The 20,531-nt window shown below is 31.6% G+C and overlaps 1 protein-coding gene across 1 annotated transcript in view; it reads right to left on the bottom strand.

Annotated features, from left to right (window-relative positions):
- Positions 1 to 20,312, bottom strand: part of LOC146540961 (irregular chiasm C-roughest protein-like) — a 70,039-nt gene extending 49,727 nt beyond the window's left edge. Inside the window, exon 1 of the mRNA XM_085187919.1 lies at positions 20,139 to 20,312. The gene's annotated coding sequence lies outside the window, so the exon portion shown is untranslated. The remainder of the gene's footprint in view (positions 1 to 20,138) is intronic.
- Between the last annotated feature and the right edge of the window lie 219 nt (positions 20,313 to 20,531).

Raw genomic sequence — 20,531 nt, 5'->3', positions numbered from 1 at the left:
CGAATCCATCCCATATATGCACATATAAAAGTAACGTGAGCTTTTCCCTTGAGAATGCCATACATTATTTAATACGTTTCGATTTATGTTCAAACGATACTGTATAAAAATCCTTTACATGTTTTAAGTGAAAAGATGTGAAAGCTCTTATGTTGTTTGTATCGGTTATTTATATTCTTTTTTATTTTCTTCCGCACACAGCAGAGTAGGCAGAGGTAACCTAGTGTTAAGGCACTCCGTTCCTCGCTTTTCGCCTATTTCTCGACACATTGTGGAACTCTACGCTGCTTTGCTTTGCTACCAAAGCAGTGGAACTACATAGTAAATCATTATTAATTTGTTGTCCAAATGGCAATCGAACCCATAACCTTCGCAGTTACAAACACGGTAACACTGTGCCACAACACCCCCAATTAAGTATCAATATTATTTATTAAATACTTAAAAGAAAACTTTTTATGACAGAAAATCTAAAGACGATCCAGAACTTAATTGAACGAACAAAATAATTTTAAATGATAATATCGTAGTCGAGCCGAGTTATTCTACAAGCACGCCTTGGATCCGTTCCAAAATTGTATAGATGTAAAATAAACTGGTACCTAATTGGTTCCAATAAGAATCCTTTTGGAACGAAAATTAGGAAGTCTCAAGCTACGTGCAAATTAAGGCACGACGTCTCAAATGTCTTCTTCATATTATTTTCGACCTTTTTGAATAATTTTCAAGTTTTTATTAAATGTAATTTTTAAGATTTTTTGATTGATTTTTCTGTATAGGGGCTAGTGTATTGGCGGGACGGTTGTGGATTCTATACTTACTTTATAATGAACTATTTTCATTTTCTTGCTCTGGTAACGAATAAAGGCGCGGCGTTGAGTTTCGCCACTCTATTCGGGATTGGAGAATGGACACTCCTAGGACTAGATTTCCTTTACTGCCTGTGGGGTGTGAGGCTGTATCAACACATTTAACAACAATGTTTTTTTTTCTAGTAAAATCTGGATTGGACTGAAAAATGGAACGTTTAAGGATGCTTAGAATAAACAGAAGAAATTAAATCAATAAAATTATAAGTGATTTTTTCTATTTAAAGAAGTTCAATTTGTCATTATTGTCGATATTAACTTAGATGAACAGTTCATAAATTAAAAAAATTAAAAAATATGTTTTCTGGTATTTTCACTCATCACGCACATTTAGCAGGATCATGTTAGACAAGATGTATGTACGGACCGAACCCTTTTCTTAATATGGACGATCCTCCTCATTGAGATCGAACCCGTTACCATTACATACTCTCTCTTTCCGACCACGCAACGATATCGTCAAAAGGAAATATAATAACAGAATCCGAAACTTTAATTAGATATCCATTATTACAGTAGCGTTAAGTTACCTCCACTAAATATAAACAGACTGCAGCTGCCAGTTATTTTAAACTAAAATGCCGTTTCATTTGTCAACAATAACTATTTGAGTTTTGGTATATTTATACTAGGAATATGGTAATGATGAATTGTTTATACCTTCCAACTGAGGAAATAACTGACTATGAGATAATAATTTTTAGGGTTCCGTTACTAAAAAAAGGTACCCTTATAAGATCACTTTGTTGTGTCTGTATGTTTTTGACAGACAGCTGTCAAGAGCTTTTATCTCAGGAACGTTTGAAGATATCGAGTTGAAATTCAAACGATATACTCAGATCTATGGTCCCTTGAATTCCTAAAAAAATCATATTTCTACATTTATTTTTTGTCTTTTAAATCGTAATAAATGCTTATTTCGGGCGCTTAAAAAACGCCTACCCGGTGGAAGAGCCCGAACAACAAACAACAACACAATTTTTTTAACAAATTTTAATAGGCAGAAACCCAACGTAGTACCTACACCGAGACGTAAAAGAACTTTTTTTTACTTAAAAGAAAACAAAATATTCTCACAACTTTAACATTATTAGATTTAAGATTAAAACGATAAAGTTACATCAAAACGAGTAGCTATTAACTCATTGGTGTTTACAATTTTATTGATTTCCGCCCAAATTATAGGTGTACCAATAAAAACGCTCATTAAACTACTGTGTTGTCGATTTTGATTGGATTTAATGTGACATTTATAGCAATATATTATAGTCCAAGAGCCCGTTACTACCAGATCTTATTTTTTTATAAAATCCATAGTTGCTTAAATTAATATGGGAGCTTTAGGTAGGATATAGGAGTTTTGAAAAAAAAGGCCATTGTAGCAGATACAGCAGATGATTATCAACATGACGACTGTGGATTCGATTCTTTTTAGGGGAAATATAATGTTTTTATTTCGTCACTTTTACAGCACAATATTTTTTTTTCCATATAGCAGGGTATTCGGAGAGTTTTTGCTAGGACGCTGCTGCGTTGCATAATTTTATCCTCATTTTCGAAATTCTGTATTGAATAGCGGAATTAAACACTGTGTTTTGTCATATACCTAGAGCGAAGATATGAAAATAATTTATTTCCTCAAATGGGCATTGAATCCATAACCATCACGTTTACAGTCAGCCGATGTTCCACTGCGCCACGTCAGCCTCAATAATGTAAGTATATAATAAATAAAAAAGTTATAATCCAATGAAAATACACTCAACATTCTACATATAATTAGATAATTACAATATTAATATTAAATTACATTGGATCTATTAAGATAAGATTGACTTAAGATAAAAATTCTTATCTTGTTTTCAATTAATTAGGAAGCTGTTGTCAAGAGATTTATGGTATATTTATCGTGAGATTAACTTATTTAAATACTTAGTAAGTTAATAGCAAATAGTTAAATTTTTAACATATCCTTTTCATTAGCGGCGTTTAATTCCGCAACTTAACATGCCTTAAACATAAACGGAGAGCGAAAACTTAACACCGCACTTTATCTTATCAAAGCGTGGGAATATTTTTTCACACGCGATAGTTGTGGGTTCGATTCTTCCTAGAGATTATGTTTTTATGGTAGAAAATATTTCATTTCGCAAAAATAGGAAATTATCTTAACAGTAGGTAAATCTTTACCTAAAATTCTAAAATGTAAGAAGATACAAATAATTGTAAATGTAAAAAGTAATAAGATTTCATGTAATAAGTTATTGCTCTGCGCTGTTCGTACGTGCAATTCCTTTAGAGTAAAATAAATCCCGACTCATGGATCTTGGTTCAACGATATTAAGAATTACAACGTACGTATTATCTACTTGCAACTAAAATTTTTAAATAAACTTAATAGCCATTTATTTTAGTTTCTCACTGTATCCCACGCCTAGCAGAGTAGGCAAAGAGACCCTGGGAACCTAGTGTTAAGACACTCCGTTTCCATTAATACACTTCCATTCCCCACTTTCCACCGAATCGTCATTAGTTCCCAGAATTGAATCCACAACCGTCGCATTCAAACCACTGGACTCAAAAACACTAAATGCATATATTATGAATGAAAAAAGATTGCATAAAGAAAATATCAGAATAACTCAACTATAATATATTTTCCAAGTAATTAATCAAAAAAGACTATTTGTTAAAATTTAATTAAATGATAAAGTAATTTTGCATAAAAAATTGCTCCATACACGTTTTGTGCTTTAATTAAAAAATCTCAATTTCTTCATAATAGTTGACGCTCGAAGGCCAATTTAATTTATTAGAGTGCTTCTATGGAAAAAAAGGTGGTAATATTGCGACTGTAGCCTTGTTTTAATCAAACTTTCGATAGAGTAACACCTGCTTCGTGCGAACGAAATGGATATAAAATGTAAGCGAAAGCGATTTCTAGATTTACTATATGATGGTGCGTGATTTTCTTTTTTGGTAGACTTATTGTAATTGCTAATGACATTTAAAGCGTAAGAATGATAATTTATTATGGATTTTTAAAGACAAACTGTTTTTTTTCGGGTGAATAAATAAATAAGTATCTATAATAATTATATTTTAACATAAAATACATTACAATTTCATTTTATTTTTTTAAAACTAAATTTACAACAGCCTAAGCGGGTCAGTATATAATAACAATTTTAGTAAATCAACTAAAATTATTTATAACTTAAAAGTGCTGCTTTTTTACATATAACAGGGTATGGGGGTCCCATTATTAGGGTATTAGGGTCCCCATTATTAATACGCTCCGTTCCCAACGCATCGCATATTTGATAAGACATCTTGCGTAACTCTCCTGTTAACACTCTAATCACATGAAGACACTTCCATTCCCCACTTCTCGCCAAATTCCTCGTCGCATGCCATCACGGCCTCAACGATACTTTATATAGATAATAATATAAATATTTCATAAAAATGCAATTTGTTTCTATTAAATAAATAAATCTACCAAAAATCAAAAGCTTAACACATTTTTTAAAATTAAGAAATATTTTTCTTTAAAAATCTTATAATAATATCCCTGTAAGCTTGTCACTTGTACTATACATATAGGGTCGCATTCCGAATAGCCAGGTGGCGAGTCACAGATTTATCCCCGCGCATAAAATACTTGAGACGCACTCACGAGGCTCGTATGTATGTATGTTTATACAATTATAGCTCAGTAATTGTTTATATATGAAATATTTAATAATTTGTTTATGTTTATTTTTCTATAGTATGGCAGTTCTTATGGTTTTTAGAATATTTACTAATGTCATTTTGAAGAAATGGAGAGATTTTAATAATATATGAAAATTTTCATTCCCTTAGAGATAAGAGGAGTTTTGACTTTAAGCAGATACATTTCAGTTTGACTCGAGGGAGTCAATGTATTGAAATTATTTTCATTTTCCATTTTGGTAGAAGTGGCAGTGGAAGGCATTGAATGCACTGCTCCACGTTTAATACTTCTTCAAACGGAGTGTCTAACCACTAGTTCTCTCTAGTCTACTGCAAATAACTAAGTACTAAAAAAAATAAGTATATCACTAAATAAATGTAAATCTTTTCTAATAACCGATAAACAACAACATAATCCCAGATTATATAAACCTTTATCGGCGAACATAGTTAAATATTAAACTAAAGTCTAGTTATATAGTTTTATGTTAGTTAATATTTAAACTCGAAAGCTCCACAGCAGGTGTATATGTAACGGATGTGGACCGCTAAGCCACTACAGGTACAGGATGTTCACAAATAGACTATCGATTAAGGATCGTTTCGTTGAGATTTGCTATCGATGTTGCGTTGAATTATGTAGTTTGAAACTATTTATGGGTGGAATTAAATTTAACCGAACAGAATAGCGAAGTGAGAATATTTTCTGTGTCATTATCGGGAAATATAAATTATGTTTGTTTTTTCCTCTATTAGATTAATATAAGGGCTTAATTTGCTTATTTCTAGAATAAGATAATTTCTTCGCTCTGAATTAGGAGAAAAGCGAGGGACGGAGTGTCTTACTACTAGGTCCCTCTGCCTACCCTGCTGTGTGCGGGATACAGAGTGAAGCTGTTTTATTTATTTATTTTGGTAAGAAAATGATCCTATAAACCTATAAAAAGTAAGTAACTATTAATATTTATCAGTAACATTCAGTATCATATATTTTTATTTTTAACCGACTCTAGTTAAATATTATGCAACATTTTATTTCACCAATACTGAAAATTAAATTTTAAATGTATATATACACCCCCGAATAGGAATCAAATCCACAACCATCAAACACGTATGTATATTATTCCAAACGGCACGGCACGGCGCCACGTTGGCGTTCCTACTTAATTATTTTATAACACACTGTATATAACGTGTCTACTGTATTTGATAAGTTCATAGCACAGTATATTGAACTCTATAAAACCATCTTTCACTCATCCAATGGAGCCACCTTTGAAGACCTTTCAATGTAAGCTATTTTTTTTTATTATGTGAAATGGGTGTTACAGTACAATAATTGCAAGTTATAAAAAAATAATTAACCGCTTTTAAGAAAAGGGATTATCAGTTAAATTATTGTGTATTTATTTATTAGTATAGTTTTCTTTTATTTGTAATGTTGATAAAATAAAATAGTATGTAATATATTTTTGACATATAATGAAAAATCAGGAGGTATATTTAAGGACGGGTTATCGAACCTAATACTCTCTGTTATTGTAAAAGTAAATAGTAGTTCTATTCATAATTAAGTCATGAGACGACCTTATTCCTCATTCCTCAGGACGGAGGGACGCTACCATGAATAATGAAGCTACTTAGCATTGTTTTCATTTACCTCTTATAGTTGTTTATATATTATTTTTACTTATACTAATATGTATTATAAATTAATAATTTTGTCTTTTTTTTGTATATTAAATATTCAAAAGTAAAAGAAAAATTATTTCTCCGTTCCCCAATTTTCGAGATATTGGATATCGAATGGCGGAAGTTAACGCCGCGATTTGTCTTGTTACCAGAGCAAAGAAATAAAAATAATTGATAACCTCAAGTGGCAATCGAACCCATAAATATCGCGCTTACAATTAGACACTAGCGCTGCGCCGCAACAACCTCCTTTTACTATTGCAGTAAGCACATGGGTAATTAACCAAAGGCAAGAAATATATATTTTTTATTTTTGTCAATTAATATTTAGTTATTATTTTCCATGTATATTAAAACGAATTCTCTAAAAATTGATAAAAGTGGAGAAAGGAGTGTCTAAGGTCTAGGTTTTGTTGACGTTATAATCCATGATTAGAGCGATGCTAAACTTAATACGTAGTTAATGTCGGGACCATGGACCCCATGCAACTAAATCTCACTCAAAGCTATATTTATATTTTTAAAATGTAAGAGTTTCCGGTCGATGGAACATGCAAGATTATTGAAACAAATATTATTTGAGGCCGTTATGGCGCAAGTACACATGTGTGCGACTGTAAACGTGAAGCGACGGTTGCGGGTTCAATTCCCACTACAGAGAATGAAATCGTTAATATTTTCATTTCCCCGTCCTGGTAACTAGGCAAGCAACGCAGTGTTGAATTGGGAACGAAAAATATCTTAATAGCCAAATAGTGTCCTGATAGGTTAGTCCCTCTGCCTAAAAAAAATGTCTACATAAAAAATTAAAAAGAATCTATTAACACTTTAGTTCATATTGCATTATTTCTATTGAACAATAATAGAGAAAAAGCATACAATAACTCGATCTTAACTGTACTTGTAATAACATATCGACATTACTATGGATAATAAGAGTAAGTATAGCAAATTAAACTTTTTTACTACTGTCGCTAGCGTCGTCGTCTTCTTAAGAAACGAGTTTGTGAGAGTTTTTTATTTCTCTCTATAAATTAATCGATTACTGCCATTTTGTCGGCAAATATATATTTTATTCATTAACAATTAATTAAATATTATTTTAATATTTTTCTTTGTTAGCATCTATATAGAATAATTTTTACAAAAGTATACTTGAAAATTTCAATAAATAGCGAGTATTTATGTCTGACAATGTTCTTTTGAAACTAATATTATCTATACTAATATAATAAAGCTTTAAAGTTTGTATGATAGTATTTGTACGCTCTAACCTCAGGAACTACAAATTGAAGAATTCTTTTATTTTTCCCGTTTCAAAAGGAAGTTTTTATTCGTATATTATATTAATATAAAGATTTTATTAATATATTAAATAACTAACGTATTCCCTATCGACATTCAAGTTTAGTATAGGTATCTAGTAAAGGAATTACGAAAGCGGATGGACGGACAACTTTTTATCCGGCGGTTTGTGGTTTATGAGACGCATCGCTATGTAGTAAATATAGAAAATTATTTCATGGCCAGGTTCAAGTTTGAAGTTAAGTTGAAACAGAAATAGGATTGCTAAGTAAAAAAGTTTTTGTTTAAGCACAGCAGCCAGTTTCACGCTTTTCCCGCGTATTTGAATAGGCAGAGTGTTAAGAAACGCGGAACAGAACACCGCGATTTGTCTTGTTATCAGAGCGACGAAATCAAATTAATTATTTCCTTCGTGTAGAGATTGAATCCATAGCCGATATATTTACAGTCACACGCAATGCTGTTGCGTTATGATGGCCTCAAAAGTTACCTTGTGAGTACAAAAAGATTGTGGGTTCGATTCCCAGTCGAGGAAATTAATTGTGATTTATTAATATTTTCTATTGTTCGCTCTGGTAACAAGGTAAAGTGGCGTGGCGTTAGGTTCCCCCACTTAACAAACAATGCTTTAAAAAATCGACGAAAAGTGGAGATGGAGTGTCTCAACACTAGGTTTCTTCTGGCTACACAGGATTTGTGGGATACAATGTAAAGCTGAAAAAAAAGTGAAAGAATTTGTTTTTCTTTGTATACATTTCTCTTTTTTCTCCAGTGTAAACAAAAAATCTAGTTATAATAATATATTTATATAATATAACTTTTTCAAATATAGAACGTAATCACTGTAATCCTCTGAGAGTAGCTCAAATTTAAAGCTTTTAAACTCTTGACCCGAAATGACTTTTCTTCACCCATATCTGAAGAATACTACATTCGACGTTGGTGAATTTTGAACCATTCAATGATTTTTTGTTATATAATAGAACAAAAATTTCATTCAGTAAAACTCTATGTAACCTTAAATATCTAATTTTCTAATATTTGCTTATCATTTATTCAGAAAAAGTATATATTTTTATCCTAGCGTAAATAGAACTAAGAGTTATCTCTTAAAAACGTCCAAGTGCTTTGACCACTAGGCCATACGCTCTTTTCAAGCTATGTCAAAATTCTTACACGATTGTTGCAATTTACTTCATGCATTTACTTTTATCCTGCTACATGCGGGATACAGCGTGAAACCGAAAATAATCTAGTGACAAAACATTCTGCCTTTATCTTTTTTCTCGCATCAATTTCTTTACTCTCACGAATAAAACGATAATGTTCAAACACTAATTTCATTGCTCGAGTAATTACTCGATACGGTGCTGTTTTACGACTGGACGTAAAAATAGCAGTTCGTATAATAATTTCAGACAGTAATTTCACAGAGATAAGGAAGTTTACAAGCTAAAGGTGTTATAAGTAAAGATATAATTGTAATAATCATTATGTTTTAATAACTATCAAATAGATGAAATTCCAGGGAGTCTGTCGGTTGTTTTTTTTTTTTTTTTTTATGGAAAAAGGACAAGGCAAACGAGCGTTCGGGTCACCTGATGATGATCACCGCCGCCCACGACCCCGTGCAGCACCGGAGGAGCTACAGGTGCGTTGCCGGCCTTTGACCTGGAAACACTGCCGCGGGTAGGCCATTCCACAGTTCGGTGGCGCGTGGAAGGAAATTTCTACGAAACCGCACAGTAGTGGAGTGCCACGTATCCAGGTGGTGTGGATGGTATTTAAGTTTGTGACGTACAGTGCGGTTGGAAAATTCGGCGGCAGGTAACAGGTCGAACAGTTCCTGGTTGGGTCAATTCTGATACGGGGGAATGAAATATTAGACATTTTCATCTCCTGACTCTGGTGAAAAGGCAAAACGTGGCGTTGAACTCCGCTCTCAACACGTAATGCCCCAAGAATTCGGCGGAATGTTAGGAACATAAATCGTATTCTAACGGGGAACGGATTATCCTAACACTAGGTTCCCAGGTTCCTCTGCCTGCACTGCTATATGCGACATCACATTCACACTAAAGCTAAAAAAGATAAAATATCAAAAAGATATAGTAGTTTTTAAAATGGACATTGTCAAGAAAAACACGAAAAGGTGTCATTGCTAAATACATCATTATGTATAATCATGTCTTGTAACTTAAATTTTATTTAAATGCTTTAATATTTTAACTGAGCCAATTTTTGTCGACTTTTACATTTTTTGCTTAAACCTCAGAACCTCGTAATGAGATCTTCTATAGAATTATCTTCTCAAACTAAGTACTTATAACTGTGTTTAAGAGAAACTTCATATTATATGTAGTTAGTTATATATAATCTTTATTTATTTTCACATGTACATATTTCTTGAAAGATATAAACGTGAAATGAGAGCCGAATCCCTCCAGAATTCGAGGGAAAGTGGTGATCGAAAGTATCTCAATGGCAAATGGGTGTCATTAGGTTCACAGGTTTCTCCTGCCTAGGGTAGGCTCTAGGGTGGCTGTGATTATAGAAGTTAAGGTATAGCTGGAGGTAAGTTCCCTAGTTACTCATATACCTAAAGACTCCTTAAACGGAAATCGAACCTACATTCATCCAGTATAGATAATTAATTTCACTATGTCGATCTCATAGTTGATATTTAGATAAATATTATGAAAAAACTTATACTGCAGTAAGGCTATAACAGTTATTTTACTGCAGCCACACTGACGCGGTTATGTCTTATATACTAACTGCGGTGTGGTTAGAGATATCTATTTAAAGGTGATATTACATCCGTAGATTATGTTATATATATAACGGTGCTGAGTTTTAAAAAAACTAAAATATGATGATTTTTATTTTTATGTAAACTATCTATCTAAATGAGATGATTGTAGATTCGATTCCCACTACGGGAAATTATTATTTTTTGATACTAGACTTATCAAATTAAACTTTTATATTGAAAATCTCTCCATTTCTGTCCAAATAGATCACTTTTGTACTTTGATTAACAATAAAAAAAACTACATTTTACTTAACATTTTTTTTATATGAAAACACTTATTAAAATATTAATCAAAAGCTACCATCCACCAACTAGTATTTAATGTGTTAATACCAAGTAGAGCCCGCGGGCTGGCAACACTAAGAACATTTAGGTCTCCTTTATGTTTCCTTAATAGCTGCACGTAATTTACAAGGTAGCTCCAGAATACATTTACATGAGAATGCCATGTTTTATTATTGTTTTCAAATTTAAATTATAATAGCTAGGATTTGGTGAATTTATTTTTGTACTAAGTGGTAAACTTGGTGTGGTTTAGTGGTTAAATATAGCACTAGCACAGTTTCCAGGAAGCGCATATTCAAATCCCGCTAGGTTCAAAGCTTTATTATATTATTATATGTGGTCAAATAAAATAGATATCTTTAAAAGACAACGATATATTTTGCTTTTTTTTACGTGGTCCTTAAGATGTAAAATGGAAAACCGAGTATTTCCCTTTCCACAGACAAAACTAGGAACCGTAGTCAGTATTATTACTAAAGAAAACTAGACAAAAAGCTCTAATTTAACAATTTCAACAACAAATTTAATATGAAATAAAATTTTACATACATTCGTAGCATTTTAAGCGAATCCTTTACAATTTGTCAATTAGTTGTTAACTCCCAAAGGTCTGCCCTACGAACCGAACTGAAAGCCCGAATTAACACATACATTACTATAAAATCGTGTAAAATTAAAAGTTTTTTAACAAAATTACGATATAAAATGTTGTATTATTAATAAAAGTAGTAATATACAAATAGATAAAAATATAAATAAATAATTGTTAAACCTAATGTTAAGACACTCCGTTCCCCACTTTCTGGCGGTTTCTGGAAGCATTGCGTGTTGAGTGGCAGAACTCAACGCCGCGCTTTGCCTCGACATCAGAGCGAAGAAATGGAAATATAAATGTAAATATTTCACTTCCTCGAGTGGGGATCGAATCCACAACCGTCGCGTTACAGTCACACCTTCATTCTGTATATAACTAGGAGAACGTAGTGTCAACACATTCCATTGTCTACCTTCATCGAGTGGCGAATCAGAACACCACGCTTTACCTTTGGAGAGCGAAACGAAAACAAAATATTCTTCCAAGTTTAAATCGAACCTACGACCATCACGTTTACAATCAGACACTACCACTGCGCTACGACGGTGTCTACTATAGTCAATTGCTATCTAAATACCACAAACCCTATCGTTTATAAATAACAATAGGAAGGACGTTCAATGGAAGTTGAAAGACATGTTAGGGTTATTGACAAAACACGTTTTATGAATAACGAAGGAAAGCGATATAAGTAATTGCTCGTATACTTAGAATTTTTTTTAAGGTTATACTACAATAAAGGGGTAAAATTTGAATGGTCCCCATTTTCTTAATAGAAATGCGGTTTTGTTGTAACAGGTAGTTATATTTATAGTTAAAATATACTTGTTGTTATTAAAAGTGAACCTATTACTTATATTATAATATTTTATTTTAAAAAGTTAATAAAATTGAATTTTCATATAGGTTATTAATAATAGATAGATAACGTCGTGGTGGCGCAGCGGCACAAAGAGTGTCTGTAAACGCGACGGTTGTGAATTTGATTCCTACTCGGAATAATGAATTATTTTCATTTCTTTTCTCTCGCAACAAGAAAAAGTGTAGTGCTGAGTTTCGCCACTCAACGCACAATATCCCGAAAATTGGACCTAAAGTTGAGAACGGGTATCTTAAAACTAGGTTCCCTTTGACTACCCTGCGAGTCTAATCTAAAACGTGACAATTTACAAGGTATAATGTTACATATATTTTATATATGTATGGCACATTCAGCATAAGCACTAACAGGTGCACTAACGTATCTAATAACGAAGGAAAGCTTAATTAGCAATTAGCATAGAATGTTGTTAGGGCCACCTATGAATTGTTTTTAATAAATATGTCTGTGATGCAAGCAAGCACTGCTGAATTTATTTTAATAAGAGTAACACTAAAAGAGGGAGGATAAATCTGCGTTTGACACGCCCTTGTTTCTACTGCCCACCTAGATAGACACGAAATTACTAGATTTTTCTAATACGTTATTTTTTTGCGTGCTTAGGAAAAATAAAATCTGAAATAATTTAAATTACGTTTTTAATGCGGAAACTGTATAAGAAAATCTAAAGATAATGAATATTGTTTATAGTACAAGTGGGTGAAGTACAGTGGATACAATACAAAAATTATTAAACAAAGCTTTTCGTCTAGAACAATAATTAAATCTTCTATAGATATAAAATCGAAAGATCACTCATTCATCACAAAATCTCAGAAACTACATGTGCTAGGAATCTCAAATTTTGCATAGGAGTTATTTATAGGACGTAGGTGCTCGCTAAGACGGGAATTTGCTATATTCGACTTCTAAGGGATTGTTTTTGGGGTTGAAACTTCGTTACTACAAATGCTAGGAGTCTCAAATTTTGCATGGACGTTACTTATAGGACGTTAAGTAGGTACTTACTCATGGAGACAGATTTTAATAATAACGTAGTTCACGCAGGCGAAGCCGCGGGCGGGCCGCTAGTATTTTATATACTTTTACTACAAATAAGATTAGTACCCACAATCATTAGTTCAGCTAAACTTAAACTACGCCACAGACGTCGACCGTATGTAAGCATCTTTAAAATTGTTTTTGTAAATCAAATGTAATATCTACATATTGGATGTAGCCGCAGCTCGCAGGTAGCAATCCCAATTTCATAAACTATTAGAGAAATGCTACTTTTTTTAATAGTTTTCAAGAGAATTGTGTTTTTTGTTTGAATTTCTTTTAAATAATTTCTTCTAACGAGGCTATTATTTGTGAGTTAGATTCCCATTCGGAGGAATGATTCTATTTATCCAATGGATTTTGTAAAAATTAACAAAAAAAATATAATTATTAAGTAGATATGTGGCCAAGAACAGTCTAATTTTAATACCTATTTTTAAAGTAGTCTTTCTAACGACACAAACAACAACAAAAACAAACAATAATTTTAAATTAAAATTGAAACGTAAAAAATGTATATTTAGTAGTTATCTCTTAATGTTATTTATTTTCTTAGAAGAGCATTCTAAGTGCAACTGAAATCTTAATGTGTATTTTTCTATTAAAATCATAGAAAATTATTTATAAGTACCATTTAAATATTACTGCACTGACTACTGAATAATATTGAAGATGATTTAAATATATTACTTTAAAAAACTTTATAATAAGTCATTGTATTACCGTTGTCTGTTATTTCTTAGTTTGACTCTCGACTTTATAATTTTACCATCGCTTCCTATTTTAAACTTCTTTTATTTAAAAAATCTTAAACTTTGATTTGTAGGTAGGTAATAAATTCTGTAAATTTGTACGATATGCATGATAATTGGTCCTAGTTGTATATTATTTGAGATATTAATATATTTTTACGCTTTGTCTCGCGTATAATAAAGGCAGAGGGAACATAGCGTTGAGACACTCCGTTCTTGCTTTTCACCAGAATTCCAGACATTGTATACTGTATGGAGGAACTCAACGCCGTGGTTTGAGAAAGAAATGATTAATTTCCCCTCTTAGAGGTCAAACCCAGAACCACCATGCTTAAACGACTATGTAGTGTTAGCCTTATGAGTATATAATACATTTATTAGTAAAACATCCGTCCGTCAGTCATGTTAAGCGATTCATATTAGCATAAAATGTTGGCGTCCATGTTTCAGCGTTTATTACGTATTTTGAGGTTAATATATTCATAACCGGAATTCACACGGTGCCTTACTTAGACTGGATATAGGTAATTTGTATGGAGGAATTAGAAATTTAAATTATGTTTGATTTATTAAAATGGGGTATGGTGGGTTGAAATCTATAATGTTTAATATTTGATCATATTTCAAAATGTTATTTCATAATAAGGATTTTTTTTACTTTAGTTAAATAAGTTGATCGTAGCGAGAATCGAACCTGCGCTTCTTAAATACCTTCCAAATATTCTACCTAATTATTATCATTTAATAACATGTACTGAAATCTATTTCTTTTAGTTACTTAATTATTATAAAATTTAGTAAAGCTAAATATTTTGTTTGGCTGAACACTGTAATCTCAGGAACTGTAGATTCTAACTGTAGAATTATACAGTCCATTTGTCGAGAGCAGCATGTTTCGATTTGCAGGTACAAGTTGGCCTTTCATACCTATATCTAGTTAAATCTGTTTTCATATATAAGTATACATAAGGTACGTACGTATAGGTTAGGCCACTAATATTGCCATCAAATTCTCATACTAGATATTCTGGGACATATTCAGTGCTCCCCATTTTGATCTCGCCAAAGGCAATAGAGCTTTTGCACTCTGATTAATAACTGTCATTCACAAACTAACGGAATAATGTCCTCTTTGATAACTACAAGTAAAAATATATTTACTACTGTTAAGTAAATTAAAAAAAACAGGTCTAGAAGCCAGGGCATGTCACTAGTATAGTATAGAGTACGAAATTCATTTTATTTTCTTCTCTCATTCCTATAAATTAATAAATACGTTTTTTTGTGTGAAAAAGTAAAATAAAAAACCTTTTACGTAAATCTTGTGAATGAGTTCAAATTGCCACCATTAAACAAATTGGACGAGACAAGTGCGCTAATTGTTACTAATCACATTTTTATCTTCATTAAATATCTCTTCCATTACTTTTTTAGGGTTTTCTAGGATATGGCTGGAAATTTTAATATTTTTTGGGGTATATATATAGGACTACTTTGTTGTCTGTATGTCTGTCCGCCCATCTGTTAAAACCTTTTTTTTCTCAAGAACTGGTACAAATCTCAAGCTGAAATTAATATCATATGGCCAGGTCTACAGTTCCATTTTTTCTCTACAATCGACATTATGTTTATCTTAATTCCTCTGAGCCTGATTCAGGCAGGTAAAAGAAATTTTCTATAGTATAAATCAATTTGTTTTTAATTTGACCATTCAACAACTAAGCAAAAAATATTTTTATAACACTAGTTGAAAAAAAATATTTGGAATGCCTTTTACCTTTCACTCAGATACAATTCATTATTATTTGTTATTAAAGAATTTTCTCGTTTTAGTAATAAAAAAACGCGGTGTTCAGTTACGTCACTCTCACTCGCAACGTGGACATTGAGAGTACCATAACAATAGGTTCCACCTACTCTCTTATACAGAACAAAGGGTGAAGGTGCACCTATAATAATAATAACTTTTCCTTCGAACCTACACTTATCCAAATAAATTAATAATACGCCAGATGCACCACGATAGCGCAGTCTGGAAGCAACAAGCCTTAAATTAAGATGCTGCAGTGCATTTTGTATGCGTCTACCGAGAATTGTAGCTGACTTCACATACTTTTTACGATTCGACGGTAATCGATAAATCTTCCATTTACAGACAAATGTTCGGATACTGAGATAGAACAGGTAAAAAAAACTTTTATTACCTTTTCTTAGTTTCTTTTATTTAAAAGATTAAAAAAAAATTGTTAAAAAATATCCTGGTCTTCATTTCTTGGCCTTCATAAATATATTGTTTGTTGAGTGGCGGAGCTTAACGCCGCGTTTTCAAACTACACCGAATACATAAAAAAACATATAATATATAAACGTATTCTTGAGCGGAATCTGACACTTCCCAATCCAGACATTACTTTTTTATTTTATTTTAAGTTTATTAGATAAATATAGATAAGATAAAATGTATTGAATGTTTGGATATCTCAATAGCTTTCTTATCATGTTTTGTGATAGAAGCTTTCGATAATTTCCATTTCTATGTACTTTTTCCCATGAATTTGTATATATCAATATCGGGCGATGCAGTCGTGGCAAAGCAGCACTATGACTGTTAATGAAACGGCTAGGGGTTCGATTCTCCATCGAAGTAATTACGTTTTTTACGAGTATGACTTATCACTACTAGTGATGCTTAACAGGTAACTTTAGACATAAACCATCAATTGTCAAAAATCCCTCGTAGTGCACAAAAATAAGATATATAAAATTATATTTATTTACAGTCGTTTATAAACAATTGATGTTCAATTCATTCAGATATATCGATTATGTCACATTATTCCATTCAAATTTCATCAATAAAATGTTTCATACATTGAATGATGCTTAAACATGACAGCACAATACGTACGGACTGTCCAATTTTAAAATTTTAATCAAAATCTGTATATCAATCTCTTTAGTAATAAATATTTAAGCTTCTACATAAATATATGTACCTACATAAATAAATAAATGCAGTATAATCTGATAGAAATATGCTTTACTTTGCATGTTATACTGAAAAAAACTATAGGTTCAGGTTTTTTCCCAAAATAGGCACAGGAAGTCAGACACTTCTTACTTTTTTTGCTTTTTTACATAAAAATAATTCATTCCTTCGAATCAGAATTCCTGCGATACTCATTAAATGCAATTTATTATTTTAAAACGAGCTTCCCAGATCATTATCTAACTTTTTTAATAAAAAAGATTCCCAAAAACTTACGCTCATAAAACTAACAAAATACAGATGCAAAAGAATAAAATCCTTTATATTATAATAAAAAAAAATATTTATATAATCTACATTAACTCAAGAAAAATAAAAAATCTACAAATATATTAACTTCGTAAAACTCAAAAACAGGTGCATTCATACAATAAATCGTGGAACCCATTTTTTACTATAAAAAGGTTACCCAAATCCTTCATTGAGGCGTTTCACTTGTTTTTTTTTTAATTTTACCATCAAAACTCGTTTCGGTCACCATGGGAAAGGTTTTGTTATACAACAGGTGCTTCTTTATATTTTTTGTTAAGCTATTTACGGTGAAGTCAATTGATTTTCTATAGAACTCGTGTGTTAATCCACGTTTTTGATTGTACGTTTGCTTTTTACTCCTTAACTTTAAATATTAAAAGCGGTAAGAGAGGTAGGGGGAGATCTCGGTTGACCTTCGGAAAGATACTGGAGGAAGGTCGCGTAAAAAGCATGAGGATCCCCTGAAGGGCTTGTATGAAGAGGTTGATGATAGTGGACGAGGCGAAAGAGGTATGTAGAGACGGTAGCATTTGGCACTCCGTTCTCTCTGACTATGCTAGGAATAAAGCGTGAGGCTATGTATATATGTATATTTAAATATTAATAGTTTGATATGTCAACAGATATTAGTATTTTATTTAGAAACTATTATTGACACCGTTGTGGCTCAGTTGGACCATGTCTACGTCTACGTCTATTGTAATTGGGTTCTTATTTTACTGGAGTTATTATAGAATTATTTTAATTTTTCTTATTTCGTTATTATTCGTTATTCGTGTTTATAGAAACTTAGGACTCAAACCTAAAACGACCGTTTAATTCAGTGTCTTTCACATAGCAATGATACCATATTATTAATAATAATAACATTCTGTACTTCATCTCTACATTGAACTAGAAACGAGTTAACTTCAGTAAACAGTTAATAATGGTTCTAGAAGTAACAGGCTTCCGTAATAACCGACTGAGCAAGTCTATACAAATAGCACCATAAAAATATGTTAAGCTTAATAAGGTTTATAACGAGCGTAGACTTTTGTTTTTTTCTTGTTGAATATATTTCTAGTGTCGTGATAGTGACTTGTCACTACCTTATCTATTTATCTCTAACTAGCGGCCCACGCGCGGCTTCATCTGATAAATTTTAATACTTATATAATACCCTAAAAGGAGCGACAAAATTTGGTATTACAGCCACTAGTTCAAGTGAAGTATCAGATGAAAGGGCTCTGGCTAAACTAAGCTTGAATTTCAGAAAAAGCTCGACACCTCCAATTTTTATACGGAACCCTCGGTGGGCGAGCTTGACTCGCATTTGTCTTGTCTTTTTTTAAGTACAAATTGTAAAAGATTGTACACGAAAATACGTGTAAAAAAAGAAATAAAAATATTTTTAAGTGATTTTGTAAATTTTTAATTGAAATCGTAAATATTTAGCATAATTTATAGCACATTCTAGCATTAATCTAAAATTGCAACTAAATTACATGACGACACATATCGGTTTACATTTCAAACTGTAAACTAATATCCAAAGTAACGTCTAGAGTTCATTAAGTAATTTTGCAACTGACAGTCACTGATATGATGTAAATCAATATGGAATTATAATTGTATTATGTTATAAATATAATACTTGTATTGATATTTTAACTTTAGCTTGAATATAGAGCCGCAAAGATTGTAATACATCTTATCAGAGTGTCTTAACACTAAGTTCTCTCTACCTACCTTGTTATATGTGTTTTAACTTAACGTTTTATCTCGCACATAGCTTCTTCTGCTTTTTGAGGCATTGCAAATTTTGCAAAAGTTCATTACCAGAACTAATTTAAAATATTAAATATGATATTTCCTCGAATGGGAATCGAACCCACAATTAGAATTTTACATTAGCGTCTACAATATATATTGTAACATAATTGCTTTAATACAAAGCCATCGAGATTTCAAAACATTTTACCGGAGAAAAGAGTGTCTTATTCACTAATTCCTCTCTGCCTACCCCGCCAATATGCCTAAAACACGAAATAATAAAAATAAAATATTTTTTGTCCAGACTAACAAAATTATAACCAGAATAAGGCTTAGATATATTTATTTAATCCCATTTTCAGTTTATTTTATTATCTAGAACAAATATTGATAATAGGTATTTGGGCTTTATCCTGTTTCATTTTGATTGTATTTCTGTACCTTTTTTGGGTGTACAATAAAGAGTTATTATTATTATTATATGAATCGATGGTATCCTAACATTACTTACCAGCCGGGTAGGTTATGCAAGAAAAAGTAAAGGTAGAGATCTATCTTCTGTAGCGCGACGGTTGTGGGTTTGATTCCCACTCGGGGAATAAAATATTCACGCATAGTGAACCTACTATTAAGACACTCTGTTCTTCATCTTAAGCTGTTCGTTGCTTTGATTATTTATTACTAGAGAAAATAAAATATTAGATTTATTTAGAAAATCTACATTACTCTGTTACTTATTTCGCTTAGTTCTCTTGAATTGTATAAAGCATATTAAATTATTTTAACATTTATTGACATAAATGCTAGCATTTTTAATTTATTACTTTATTAACTATTCAAAAGAAATAATATAAATAAAAACAAATATTAAAAGTTTCTAAGCTTAAGGTTATATCTTTGTAAGTTCCTATATAATTACACATTAATAAATAGTTTTTGTCACGCACCTTTTTATAATTATAGCCAAAATTCACGGAAACAGAAATAATTAAATTATAAAAACTGATATGCCTTATCAAAATAAATAGGAACCATTAAAATATTCGTTTAGGTATATATACATATTTTAAATTAAAATAAAAAGGAAAAAATAATTAATTGATCTTATTTATGAAAAATTTAACTCACCAGCATATTTATTCAAATCCAATTAAAAAAAACAATCACATTTCACACAGTGTCAAAACAAGTTGAACTTGTGTCACGTATTTTATCAGAGCAAAAAAGTTTTAAAAAGCTAATCTGTCAAATACGACATTCGAATTTCAAAATTCAATTGACGTAACAACCGTATACAGCGATGTTCGGGCAAGTACTGAGTGGGAACGGTTTCCCGCCGTTATATCACACAGAGTAAAAATACAATAATATTGACGCTATGGTGACGCATTGTTCAATGTCTGGGTGTAAACGTGATGATTGTGGGTTCGATCTTCACTCAGGGGAATATATATTCAACAAGAAATTTAAAAATAAATCTTGTTACTGTGATGCACATAACGGTGTTGTTTTTCGCCATTG

The sequence above is a fragment of the Heliconius melpomene genome, chromosome 1 (genome assembly GCF_056956725.1).
Source record: "Heliconius melpomene rosina isolate 202511_hmr_F chromosome 1, ASM5695672v1, whole genome shotgun sequence".
In the NCBI taxonomy this organism is placed as follows: domain Eukaryota; kingdom Metazoa; phylum Arthropoda; class Insecta; order Lepidoptera; family Nymphalidae; genus Heliconius; species Heliconius melpomene.
Note: the sequence above shows the minus strand (reverse complement) of the source record. Positions and strands in the feature narration are given on the sequence as shown.